The sequence below is a fragment of the Mastigoproctus giganteus genome, chromosome 7 (genome assembly GCF_048544385.1).
Source record: "Mastigoproctus giganteus isolate SK-2022 chromosome 7, ASM4854438v1, whole genome shotgun sequence".
Taxonomy (NCBI): Eukaryota; Metazoa; Arthropoda; class Arachnida; order Uropygi; family Thelyphonidae; genus Mastigoproctus; species Mastigoproctus giganteus.
The window spans coordinates 190,207,894-190,218,280 of record NC_143581.1 but is presented as its reverse complement, the minus strand read 5'-3'; positions in this window follow the sequence as shown (position 1 = coordinate 190,218,280).

Genomic DNA, 10,387 nt, shown 5'->3' with positions numbered 1-10,387 from the left:
GATCCATGATGTTGTTGAAAGAGTTTTAGGATCATCAGAGACTAAGACTATATTTCTCCATGTATATTGTCTGTAAATTGCGTGTTCTGTAATCGATTTTCTGTTTACTGGACGAAAAATCCAAGTATCCGGGAGAAAAAACCATGCTAACCTCGCCTGAGACCGACTAACTCAGCCATGTTGTAAAAAAGGCCTGTAAAAATTCCTCACATCATCGACGGGACTCGAACTCAGTTCTTTTCCACCATCGTGGGGAGGATGGCGAGTCTACCAACCATGCTACCCACGAGGGCGACAATCCAGGAAGACAATAGTTAAGTAAGCCGAACAGTCATCTTAACAAACAGTTCGTACGGAAAGATTTCAACCAGAATAGCTGCAGGAAGTTGCTCATCTAAGTTTCCATGGAAACCAAATATTCTGTTTTCCAAGGGAATTTAAGAATTGGTTTACCATCACAGATTAATGACTTTATCCAATGTAACGTCTTTACGATGAACTAAAATACTCAATCAGTTCACTCCAGCTACAACCGTAGCTAATTTGGAGGAAGGAGACTAAATAAAATACTTCCTGCCTCTTATTATACAATGACTGAAAGTTTCACAGACGAATCATTGCTCTCATCAAGGAGAATAGTGGGCCCACATTTTTTCAGTTTTCTGATTAATGTTTTAATGATTTATTTTCTCGAAAAGTATTGTTGCACCGAATATTTTGAGTTAGTAGTGTATTTTATAAGGCAAGGCCTCTCGAGTAACTTCGAACGAAGAAGAAGAAATCTTGGGATAAATAACTTTGTAGTGAGAAAAGGTCACATACATATTTTATAGCGTTAAGGAAGAGTTAGGGTTCTGCATTACAATTTTTGTTTCTCAACCTGTAAAAATGTTAAAAATTTCTATCCACAGAAGATTTAAAGTGTCTTTTGTTGTTTGTTTCTGTGATGAGGATAATTGGCATATTACATGGCCATCATACGAGTCTGTTCACTGTGATGAAGTGGGTATTAGCTTACAAAAACCATTCTTTCCGAAAATGTTACGACCCACTACTTTTTGTTCTTCTGCGTGCTCCTATTTTCACCTAAAAAATCAACTTTTTTTTTGCTTTCCCTTAACGACAATGAATCTGGAGGAGGGGCGGCTATGTGGAGACCTCGACGCAAACCAGGGAAGGCACGGAAGATGGATTAAGGTCTGGTATCGTTCATAAACTTTAAAAAGGCGATCCCCCCTCCTGCTTCCCGTCCCAGATAGGGCGATGTATACTGCAGTGTTGTCGTGGCTAAACTCCAAGACAGACAACTATCAGTGCTCTAGTGATCTGTTGGACACACTCACTGCACACTGGGAATTGGGATAACGGATGTCACTACCAACTAGAAAAAGAAAAATGATGCATATTTGGACAGAAAAAGAGTAAAAAAAAACTCATTCTAGTATGTAGTAAGATCTACTTTAGGATTTACCAGTGACATCTACTGGAAAGCATCTGAACTTTTTTATTAAAATTTATAGTGTATTAAGGAATGTAGTCAGAATACTCCAAGTTTAGTCCAGTTGCACTGTAAATACCACTGTTTCCGGAGAAGCATCTCAGAAATACAACGGAAGCAGCGCTATTTACTGGATACAGTGTCAATATAATGAGAATGTAAGATGTTATGCAAGTGATCTTGTGAAGGCATCACTGGTAATGGTAAATTCTTAAACGTTCCCTCGTCTATTCTCCGAACACGAGCCTTTGTAACTTTGATTTGTTCCACAAGATTAAGGAGCTACTCGGAGGTCAATGCTTCGGAGCAACAGAAAATATTCTGGGAGCAGCAGATCACTTCTTTGCCACGTTTCAAACAAAATTAGGCTGCAAATGAAGCTAGATGTCTCCCAGCCCCACACCTTTGGAATCAAGTAAATAGAGCTAGTTTTTGGTGCCAGTTGTGTTGCCTGTACTTTCTGAACAACCTCCTTGCATTATGTGACTCCGTTGTGCATTATTAATACAATGTTTAAGGGGGAGAGTCGCATTGCATTCATTGTTTAATGTAATGTGAATCCTCTTATATTAAGGAAATTTCTTCATTAAGGGAAAAAAAATTTAATTGGCCCCAGCGAGAAGAAAACACGGAAGATATATAAAGACAAAAAAGCAAAAGAATATGTGTGTATGTGTGTGTGTGTGTGTGTGCGCGCGCGGAAAATCTCAATGGCTCAGATTAAACTCGATGATCCGCACTATAGGATCAAGGATTTAATCAGCTGATCCAAATGATGCTTGATTCTTCACCCTCTATATGCGTTTAGAATACCAGAATAACTCACTGGGGAAAATCTTCTCCCTCTGCCTGAGATCCGCCCGATTGAAGAAACCTCTACCGCTCTTGTCTCATTCATGTAAAATCCTGACCTTAAAGTCCTCTAACTGTCATTATGGAATATAAACAGAAAATTTATTTGAGAATTCTTGCAGTTGTCAACAGGATTCGAACCAGAACTTCTCCAAACGAATGAAAAGTGGCCAACTCATTATTCTGTTACGTTGGACTATGAACAGACTAGAAAAATGTGAAAATGTGTTTTACAGCGTAAGTTTAGGACTAATGTGGCAAATAAACACAAAAAGAGTGTAAAATACCCCACATGATTTAATCCTCTTGTTCTCAAACTTTCGAAGACTATTACGTTGGGAACTACCCTGTTAGACAGTTCTATGCAGATAACGAAGCCTAGACAACCCAGTCGAGTCTTCGTTATCTGCATAGAACTGTCTGGTTATCAAATTTCGTCTTCATCCTATTTATATCTATCTAAACTTCGTTAACTTAATAATGGAACGCGTTGATCCATAACTTTGTATGGATCTGAATAGGGGTGGATAAACTGCTGTTCGTTTTCACTCAAGTTCGGTACTGCCAATAGCATCACATGGATTATGTTAACCATTTTCTTATTTCAACTTAAGCCCTCGTGGACAGCACAGTTGATTGGATCGCAGTCCTCTCCACCCCGGATAGAAAAGGCCTGAGTTCGAGTCCTGTCAATGACGTGAAGAATTTTTATGGGCCTTTTTCCCAACGTGGCTGAGTTAGCCAGTCTCAGACGAGGCTAGCATGGTTTTTCTCCCGGAAACTTGGGTTTTTCGTCCAGTAACAGAAAATCGACCCAAGAACACACGTAATTTACAGCCAATATGCACAAAGCAATATGGCCTTAGTCGCTGAGGCTCCTACACCCTACTACTACAGTTTGAGTCATGCTTCAACTTAAAGGAATAAGCGCATGCGCATATGACAGGCTGCTAAACAGTAGACCAATAATGATATTGGCAGACGTAGAACAATTATCCTGAAAATAACAAAATTGTGATTTTTATTTTATTTATTTCTAGAATTATGTGTTCCCTATTACCTTAATGTACAATAGCAGCCTTAAGGTACAATAGTGGTCAAAAAGTTGTGAGAACAGAAAATATAAAATGCAGTAATAAATTATAGAATAGGTTATTTTGATAACTTAATGTCTTATAAAATAACATGAAAAAAATTGTATGTCAATGTTGTCTAAAATTTAAATTTTTATGTTGATAGATGGAAAGAATGAATATCCAGCAAATCGGGCATTTCAGTAATCAAATTTTTCACCAAGAAAGCGCTGGAATGCTAAAGAAATCCGTGAAAGAATGACTGGAGTGTTTGGGAAAGTACCACTTGGTTATGCTACTGTTGAAAGATGGTCAGCACATTTCAAAAAGAGGATGCGAGTCGGTTAAAGATGATCTAATCTCTAGTTGGCCTGAAGTAGTCAATTCTAAAACAATTGCCATCATTGAAGAAAAATATTTAGAAAACAGAAGGATTAAAGTGCCTGGCCTTGAAAAAGTACTAACGTTTCCCATGGATGCATTTTAACAATAATACATGAGCATTTAGAAACGTCCAATGTTTGTGAAAAAAAAGTTCCCGGAAACCTTTCCATTCACGACAAACATCAGAGGGAGGAGTCAACAAAAAAGACTTTAAAATTAATTCTTGCTAATCCAGGTAGATTTTTAACCCGTTTAGTGACTGGTGATCCAATTTGCCTACATTTTTATGCTCCAAATTAGAAAGCATGCATTGGAAGCACAACTCCAACCCCGAAAAAGCACCTAAAATCACAATAACAGGAAAGTATTATGCCAGCCTTATGGCAAAGATAAAAGCAAACTTCGAGGGGGAGGAAGGAAGACCAGGAAATTTGGATCATCAGGTTTTGCTTCTCTTTGATAATGCATCAGTGTACAAAGCCTGGGTTATACAGGCTAAAATTACTGAATGGGGATTTGAGCAATTAAACACTTCGTATACAATGATTATTATTTGTTCAGAAAGCTCAAGTCTCATCATCGTACTCATTTTAAAGATGATAAAAAGCTAAATTTTTTTTCTCAAGGATTAAGCTCTTTACAGATTAATAAAATAAGTGTTTGAACAACTTAGGGGTGAATACGTTGAAAAATTAAAAAAAAAAAAACACACACACATTGTAATCTATGTCTTTATACTCCATTCTCAGCGCTTTTTGACCACCCCGCGTATTTGTATAATTGACAAAAGTGCAACAGTTTGCAAATTAATCCATTGAGGTCATTGAAATTTGTTATGGAAGTACGTTATGATGCAACAGTAAGTACTGTATGTAGATATATGGCAAAAGCATGCCATTTCTTAACCACACAAATTAGCTCGTGCATACCTGAAAATAACTTCCAGCAAAGCAGATTGTGGGTTTTAATGATGGATATGATTAACTGATGGCCCTCGTGACGTTAATCTGCTTATTCAACAGTGTTTGGTATTACTGGAGTGCACCGTTTGAATACTTCTGTCCCCATAATAGGAATACCACATCTAGGTGGGCAGTATAAATCTCTGTCTCCGTATTGGCCGATTCTACACCTCGATAAATCACTCATGGCTGAGCAATTGGATCAAACGTTGCTGAAACACAATTGAAATTCTTGAAAAGTCGTATTGAATGACGTAAAAGTCAGATAGCTGCATTTAATATCAGAATAACGTAAACATGGGCGTATCTGCATTTCTAAAGCACTTACTTGACTACGTGCACAATTTCGATTTACTGGGTAAGTGCACAAATTCCACTATATCTTAACTTTTGTCCACTAGTATATAATAAAATTGAAATGAATATTTAGTATCAATTTATATATATATTTTTTTATTTTCCTTAATTACCCCCGGTCAAATTTAGATCTCTGTTGATCATATCAGCTCATAATGTCCTATTCCTAAGAAAACACAGTTCCTTGCATAATTAACGAAAAAAAGAGCGATAGAGGAAGTTATTCATTTTAAGAAGTAACCTTCAATATGGTACATATTTATAAACAGCTTAGAAACATTCACAAAAATAAAGGATATCTTTTTAGCTATTTTCCAACCATGATCCAGCGATAGGTCCATCCAACAATGATATCAGTTGAAGTACGTAGTTCCTGATGATACATTTAATTCAGATAAAATATTTTAGCTTAAACGTGGATTAAATATTTTAGCATAAAAATAAATTAGATATTTTAGCTTAACTGTGGATTAGATATTTTAGCTTAACTGTGGATTAGATATTTTAGCTTAAATGTGGATTAGATATGTTAACTTAAATGTGGATTCGATATTGTAACTTAAATACGGATTAGATATCCTAGCTTAAATGTGGATTAGATATATTAGCTTAAATGCATATTAAATATAGATGGGATATTTTAATTTAGTCCAAGTTAAATCTTGATTCGAATTTTGGGATGAAATCTGAATTAAAACTTTAGGATGAATTTTGGATTCAAATTTTGGGATGAAATCTGGATTAAAACTTTAGGATGAATTTTGGATTCAAATTTTGGGATGAAATCCGGATTAAATATTTTTGAATTAATTTTTGATGAATTTGGATTATACTTTTGAATTCGAGTGGAAAATCGGACATAAGAAAAATACTTTTCATAAGAGAGCAAAGCCCATCTTAGTAATGATAAATAATTTGGGCCATTTTATTATTTTCAAGCCTTTCTTAATCGACATTTGTCTCAGTTCATTTTTAAGTGAATATGAACAAATATTCGGACGTATCGTTTTACTTCTCTCAGGCACATCCTCTGTGCATCCATTTCCGAAAGAACAGCTATGAAACTAAATGCTAAACTCCTTCTAAATACAAGAAAACAATAGCTGTTTTCTCTCTCTCTCTCTCTGTTGTAATTTAATTAACTGAGATGCGCTTCCATAAATCTTAATAATAGGTACACTTCGCAACAGCTAAAAAAAGCAATTCTGGATTAACTTCCAGACAGAAACCGAGCAACTCTTGGCCAAGATGAGGGGAACCATTCGTGCAGTACCGCCATCTCACAATGGATCGCATTAAAATATTTTCAAACACACACACACACACAAAAAAAACTTCCCCTTCCTTACTTTTCTAAGCAAAATGACCCCTATCTTCCTCTCTGGCGTTCTTCCAGGTTTGATGACGTCACGCACTGCTATTCTGGTCGAGAAGACGAAGATTCTCTGTCCGTGTCAAGGAAAACGATTGGCACGAAGAAAAGTAAAAGCTACCCATATGTAAGATACAAACTTGACATTTACGACAGACTTTAAAAAAAATTTAAGCACAACAGAAGCGTTTTCATGGCTTCGACAGGCATTTGGGTCAGAAAGATGCTTAACAACTTTGCGTACATTAAAGGGAAGTGTCTCAATAGCAGGTAGTTAAAATTCATTTTGGATTTGAATGACTACGCTACAAAAACGCTTTTAGTTTAATTATTTGGATAATTGCAAATTTTTCCGATAAGGCATGTGCAAGCTCTTTGATAAGAAGAGGGAAGTAAATATTTTTTATAGGAAATAACTTGAGAAATAAGGGCACCATTGCTTATTAATTTGAAATGTATGGTTATTAATAGGGACTTATATGTAATGTTGTCTTCAAAATACCATCTCTGAGAAAAGGAAAAGAATCATCTGTATATTGAAAAACACAATATTAAAGTTTTAAACATTTAGTTTAATTAGTTTGAATAATTAATAATCCATTAAGGCAATTTTTTATCACTGATAAGTCTATAAACAAACATTGGACTAGTTACCACATATGGTAATTTCATGAAAAAGAAGATTACAAATTCCATCAAATAAACTTAGAAGAAAACTTGTGGAGCACACTCATCTTTGATAATTGAACATGCCTCGTGTATCATTGTCTTCTAATGTGAAATGGCATTAGTTCTTCTTCACAAGAGTTAACTTCATTTCATGAAGAGTTATTAGAATGTTTGAAATTGCCCTGATCAGGACGTCCATATTTTTTGACTTGAGTCCGGCGACCATGCTTGCAATTTCTGGATATCTTCATTCTTTCTTTCTCTTTTATTCGAACTTTGGATATCTTCGAGTAAACAATAAGCCTTCACGGTACTGTTTCCCAGAAATCACCCTTCCCAAGACCACAAACAGCTGGAGCAATATCCAGGGGAGGAGCAGGGTGAACAACTTCTCCAAGCAATGGGTCACTATGTTGCTTTCGCAGATGGCACAAATCATCATAGTCACCGTTCACTGTCTTTTTTCATACTGTGACGGAGTTAGTAAGTCTCACCAGCGAAAAGTATTATTTTTCTCCCAGAAACTTGGATTTTATTCGTTCAGCAAACAGGCAACCAGAAAACACACGTGATTAGTATGCATATTTCTCGGATAACCCAAATTGAAAATCCTTTTTGTTATTTTTGTAAAAGTATATACAGAATAACAAACATACACTCACTAGCCAAAAAAATTAGAAACCTTTATTCAATATCTAGTAGAGCCAACTTTACCAGAATTACAGCCAGTACATGTCGTCATAACAGAAACAAACATTGATAACAGCAATCTCTTCAGAGAAAATGAAATAGTTAAGGACTCCTATACCACATTTTCTACATCAATACCTAAATTATTTTATTTTCAACATCATGTTGTGCGATTCCCAAAGTTTAAACAAGATCACCCTATCAGAATTCTTCTCGAATGTTATGAAAAGGACAGAAAGGGAAACCTCAACCCAGATAACACTTCTATAATCGTGAGACAAAAATTCCGATAGGGTGCACTCGTTTAAACTCTTCCATGCTATTGAACTACAAAATAATGTTCTTGTTTATACTCCGGCACGACCACCAGGTCAGTGGAGTTTACGATAAATCAATCAATACAAATGTTAATCTATTTAATAGTCACACTGCAAAAGACTCAAACTATTCGGAAAAAATAAAAAATTCGTGCAGTCTGCGCAAAACAGAACCAATCACCACATCCATACGTATATGAAGAGTTTTGTTTTGTTCATGGTTTTTTTTTTTTTTTTTTTTGATTTGGTAGTTGTTGGCGCATCGGCTTCTGTGGCCATATTGCACCTCCCAAGGTTTTTTCAGTACTTTGATCCAAGCCCTAGGCGGGAATCGAACCCGCGACCTTTGGGTTGCCGGGCAGGTACTTTACCCACTCGGCTAGCCCGGTCGGCTTTTGTTCATGGATTCTTCTACGAAACTGGAGAGGAGAATGATATGTTCTTTATCCGCTTTTTGCTGCAAAATGTACAACACAAACTACATATCATCAAGCTGTCTATTGTGATTTTTAACAGTGTTTGTACGTACCTTGATATCGTTGAAGATCATTTCCGATTATGTGGTGAAAACGTTCAGACCAACAACATAGTGCACAGTAATTTAGGATTTACTGGAAGTGACAGATGAGAAGCAAAGTATACTGCAATATTACAGTAACATCCATTATGGATGGTGCACACACCATCCATAATGGAGACAAACACAGTCAGGGTTCCGTTCGTGATGATGTGGAGATTTGTATGACCACAGAAAGTAATACTGTGATCCCATACCAGCAATATATTTCCACCGAACTGTGTTCCTCTACAAATATAGGGTTCTTCCGGGCTCCTCTTTCACGCCAGATCCAACGAGAATATGACTGTAGGCTGAACGCAGACTCATCTGTGAAGAGCACATGGTGCCATTCTTCGTCAAAGTATGATGCTCGAGTGTCCACGCTCTTCTGTCTTTGCGAAATCAGACATTCAATGGAACGCACACACCACAGGCGTTCTTGCATAAATTCCATGTCTGTGGAAACGATTTCGAATGGTCAGTGTTTACACCCGTATATCGGTCGCTACTGCGAAGCATCCCAGCAGCTGGATAGCATTCAGGGGTCGACTGTAAAGGAGAGAGAGAGAGAGAGAGAGAGAGAGAGAGAGAGAGAGAGAGAGAGAGAGATCATTCCTCGGTGTTGTTGACGGTCTGCGACGTTGACCTGAACAGCTACGAACGGTCTGAGTTTCTTGGACCCAATTTCACCACCTGACCTGCTGATGACACTTTGCGACACAACAGTATGTGCTGCAACTTGGCATTGTGACTGTAGTTTCTCAAGTGTTGATGATTCTCCAAACGGAATGGACAAATTCGTCTCAGATTTTCAAATGTTTCTTTATGATAATCGACCGATGTATTGTCTTATGCAGCTGCATTTCATTAATGAGAAGCGTCTATGACATTCTCGGATATTTAAAGGAACGATAGAGTATGTGTGAATTATCATATTCTAGGTCTGTATTTGTTAGAGATCTCAGTAATATATGTCATCAGCGCATCAGTCCATGAATGTGTGTTGTCATGCCACAACGGATAGCGATATGGTAGATTATACAGTGATCTATTGTTTTAATCAGTGTAGATTAATCGCTTCCATCTGTTAATGCACGTAAATCAATTTAGATTGGATAGGAATTTATATCTACAGATACGTATTATTGTCACTGCTTCATGTGTTTTTATACAATTCCTTCTTCCTGCCAATCGTAGTTGGCAGGAAGAAGGAATTCCTAAAAAAATGAATATGCTAACATCTATCAATGATCTATCTTTATAATGTTAACACATGAATTTTATTATTTTAACATTTACCTTGTAGCTAGGCAGACAGCATGAATTTCAAGGTATTCAAGGTATTTATGTATTGATTGCGGCCTCCAGGTTTCCCCTATATACCGCTGATTTCTCTGTAGGTTTTAAGGCCGGCAAATGTGTGTAAAAATATGTATGCAAGTGTAAATGTGTGTTTTGTTGTATGTTGTTTGCTGGCACCTGGAGACTTTGCAGCCAGGAGGCAAGAACAAATATATATTGCATCCTGACTCCCGTCCCTAGCCACGAGGAGGCGCTCCAGGGAGTCTAGCGTTACGCTAAATGAGGTTCTAAGAACCTCAAGGAAAAAGTATTAAAGAAAAATTAAATAAGGGAAAGACAAAGAGAGATAGAA